Source organism: Tupaia chinensis, unplaced genomic scaffold (genome assembly GCF_000334495.1).
Source record: "Tupaia chinensis unplaced genomic scaffold, TupChi_1.0 Scaffold139245_1, whole genome shotgun sequence".
Lineage (NCBI taxonomy): Eukaryota > Metazoa > Chordata > Mammalia > Scandentia > Tupaiidae > Tupaia > Tupaia belangeri.
The window spans coordinates 510,828-514,588 of NW_006199134.1; the positions used below are offsets into that span (position 1 = coordinate 510,828).

A 3,761-nucleotide genomic window follows, 5' to 3' on the forward strand; every position below is an offset into this window, starting at 1 on the left:
CTGGGGGGGGGAGCCTAGGCGGGAGCTCGGCCCCTGGCGGGTGACGAGCGCCGGTGGTCGCTGGTGGCCGGGAGGCTGGGGCGAGTGGCGAGGGGAACCAGCGACCCGACCCCAGAGGTCTGTAAGCGGCGCGGTCCGCCTGCCGGCCTCCCTCCCGAGACCTCTTTGTTTTCCAAATACCCCAGCGCTGACGTCACCGGGCTGGACGGCAGGCCGCATTCTTTCTAAGTGAGAGCCAGTTCGTGGCTCCAGAGAGGATTTTCCAAGAAGACAAAGAGGAATTCTTGGGCTAGTTGGGGGCAAACAGACCTAGAACCGCCAACTAGCAAAATCAGCCCCCAGCACGCTGCACGGTGACCTTGGAAGGGCCGCCTCCAATCTTGTTCTCCCTCCTCCAGCCAGACCTGCAGCCCCAAGAGCGACCCCAGAGCTACCCCTTCCACCCGCTCCAGGGGACTCCCGCGCCTTCGGGAGCTCGCCGAGGCGCTCCGCGCAGAGCTCCCTGGGCCGAGCGGCCCTTACCCGGCTTTGTGGTCGCTTCTGCGCCCCGAGATCGCTCAGTCCGCCCGGCTCCTTTGCGCCGGGACTCGACTGCTGCCGGCCTCGCGCACTGCCCGAGCGCCGAGTGTGGAATTTGTCCATACTGGGAACATTTTCTCTTCTATAACAACTAAATTTCCTGATGACTATCACATTGACAGCTACAGCTGTGATGGCTCTTCTCAAAGCGAACCACAAATAACCTCTCAGCGCACCGCCCTCCTCCGCCCTCCGCCTCCTCCCGCGCGCTCCCCCCGGCCCCCGCCTTCCTTCGGGGAGGAGGCGCTGCAGGCCGGGCGCCCGGCCGGCCCCAGAGCGCAGCTCCCCGGCAGCCCCGAGCCCGCGAGGCCACGCGGTGCCCCCCAGGCCCCAGCTTCGGCCCGCGTGCGCTCACCCTTCATCCCGAAACCCACTGGCAGGGCCACACCGAAGGGATGGACGTCGCGTGTGCAGGGTTCCTGGGAGAGGGGCTCCAGCGGAGGCTGCGTGTGCGCGCGCGTGTGTGGGTGTGAGCGGGGGTGGGAGGGGGGGCGGGTGCACGGTCGTCCACATCCGCTCAGCTTGGACCGTGCCCTGGGCGAAGACGAGGCTTCCAGCCACCGCGCCCCTCCCTCTCCCCGCCGCTCTCAGCCTCAGCGGCCACCTGCGAACTGCGCGGGTAGTGTTTACAAACACCTTCCCAGCTCTTTGCGCCATGTCCACAGGAAGTGCGAATCTGGGTTGGACGATCTGGTTAATTTGACCCACCTGTGCAAGTGGCCCACCCGCTGCCAGGCGCCCGGTCCGACTCTGCCCCCAGGTGACCATCAGCGCTCCTTTACGCAGAGCACCGGGTGCGCCACCACCCGCTTGGGACCCAGTCACCCGACCCCCCCCAGTCGCCCTTCGAGAGACTTCTGTTACTATCCCCGAGTTAAAAACGAGGAAACCAAGGCGCAGACGGTTCAGTAGCCAGCCCAGGATCGCGCCGAGAAAGCCGATCAAAGGCCGCCATGGCACCAGGACCCCAGTTCCTTAGAGGGATAGGGCAGGCTCTGGGAGCCCTCCTGTCCACCTGCCTCTCCGGGAGCCCCTTCTCCCAGGCTCCCCGCGCCAGCCAGGGCCCTGCCTGGAGCTACTTCCCTGCTCTTGCTCTCCTGCTCTGCAGAGAATCCTCCCCTCTCGTGGACCCTTCCTACCTGACCACCAGGCTGTGGAAAACGCTTCTTCAGGAAGCCTGCTCCGCCCCTCCTTCCTCCCCGCCAGCTGTGTCCACCCCAGCTCTGTGCCCTGCCGCACCCCTGACCACGCAGGACCTGTCAACTAGCCCCTGTGGGAGAGGCTCAGCCTCTTGTGAAAAAATGGAATTAATGTATGGGTTTATTTTGGTGCAAAAATATTTGAAATCTGCATTTTTAAAAAATAATATACATTTCCCAAGAATGTTTTAAAGACTTCATGTCTGAAGGAGTTGATTTGCAGGGGAGCCTGCAAGCTCAACAGCAGGGAACATGCTAGTATTTAATATCCCGTCTGGAGGTATGCGTGTGTGCGCCTGTGGTTTACTTGGAAGCCAAATGTGCCTTTCAAATAGTGATTGGACCTGAAGCAAACGAGAACATGGGTCCTCTCTGCCCCTCTAAAGTGTACCTGGCTATCCAAGGACACCTTACACAGAAGCCACGGCCAGTCCGTCCCAACCAGGTCTGAGTAGGGATTTGAGAGGTGAGCAGGCCCAGAGGAGAGGTCCCAGGTGGCCTTGCCTTACCGACGGCATTCTTCTTGGAAACCTGGTGGAGGTGTGAGCGTGGGTGTGGGCATGTGTACTCTGGGATTGCAAAACCAGGGGAAAGGTCGTATATATACATAATGTAGTGCTGCCTTTCAGGGGACATTCGGGGGGAGGGACACCTTACAAGATACTTAACAGAAGGAACATTCTTAAGGTGCAGAAAGGGGCGGCTGCAGCAGGAGGTACATCTCGGAGTGGCGAGCCTGCTGCACACCTGCACAGGACCTGGGACTGCTCACCTCTGTTCCCAGAGGGACAGAGAGAGAGAACCCCAAACCTGGATGGGAAATATATATGCACTTTTTTTTTTTTCTTTTCTCCTCTGCAAAACAGGACCTCGTCACCAGGGCAGGGCCGGGGCCTCAGGGGGGCTTACCTGAGCTGGCAGCTACACCTGACAACAGCGTGGGTGGGTGAGAAGGTGACTACAGCTCAGATGTGCCAGAGGCAGGGGTGCCCACGTGGGCTCGGGGCTGTGAGCCTGCTTCACACACCCCTTTGCTACAGCAGAGGGAGAGAGGCTCCTGGGGAAGCAGTACTCCTTCCTCACACCTTGTCTTTCTCAGCCAGCCTTGTCTTCTCTCCCTCCCACCCAGCAAGTAGTGACTCTTCCCAGATGACAGAGTGACTGGCTGGCTCTGGAATCCTGCCCAGGGAAGATGCCGAGTTGACCCAGTTCTCAGCGTAAGCCAGGCTCCAAGCCTTTGCGGGGAGGCTGCAGCTCCAGGGGCGTGGCTACACCGTAGGGAGCTGGGCGCACACACCCACGTCCCTCCTTAGCCTGGGCCTGGGTCTGGCCTGCTTCTGCATCCCCCTGCAACTGACAGGGCTATGAGGGGGCTTCCAAGAGCTTGTGAAAAAATGGAATTAACGTATGGGTTTATTTTGGTGCAAAAATATTTGAAATCTGCATTTTGTTTTAATAATATACATTTTCCATGAATGTTTTGAAGATTTCATGTCTGAAGAAGAGTTCTTAGGGGACTTTCACAGCCCTCTCCCGTGGAGCTGAGAGGGGACGGTCCTCTCACTTCCTAAATGGTTGATGGATGGAGGAGGTACTCCAGGGCCCAGGAGGGACATCGTAGGAAGACTTCCGGTTGTGAATTCTCCTTCCAAGCTCCCTGGACAGTCCCTCTGACGGGTTGTGGGAACAAGCCTCCCAGAAAGCAGGGCAGGCAGCGAATTCGCAGGACAGCCTGCAGGCTGCTTGGAAGAGCCCGCTGGGCCCTCTTTGTCCTACAAATCCTATCTGCTCTTCCCTCTCCACCTCTTCCTCCTCTCTGCCTCTAGGCTTCACCCCCAAGCCCTCTCCTTCTATTCTTGTCTTTTACTCCCTGCCCTCTGGCCTGGACTAGCTGCCTCACAGGGTCTGTCTTTGGGGTCAAACCCTCCAGAGTTGGAGCTTTTGTGAAACTAGAGCGTGTGTTTGGGGTAAGAAATGACCCCT

The 3,761-nt window shown here is 59.3% G+C and overlaps 1 protein-coding gene across 1 annotated transcript in view; it reads right to left on the reverse strand.

Moving 5' to 3' along the window:
• Nucleotides 1-1,032, reverse strand: part of AMOTL2 (angiomotin like 2) — a 20,670-nt gene extending 19,638 nt beyond the window's left edge. The window contains exon 1 of the mRNA XM_006161853.3: nt 935-1,032. The gene's annotated coding sequence lies outside the window, so the exon portion shown is untranslated. The remainder of the gene's footprint in view (nt 1-934) is intronic.
• Between the last annotated feature and the right edge of the window lie 2,729 nt (nt 1,033-3,761).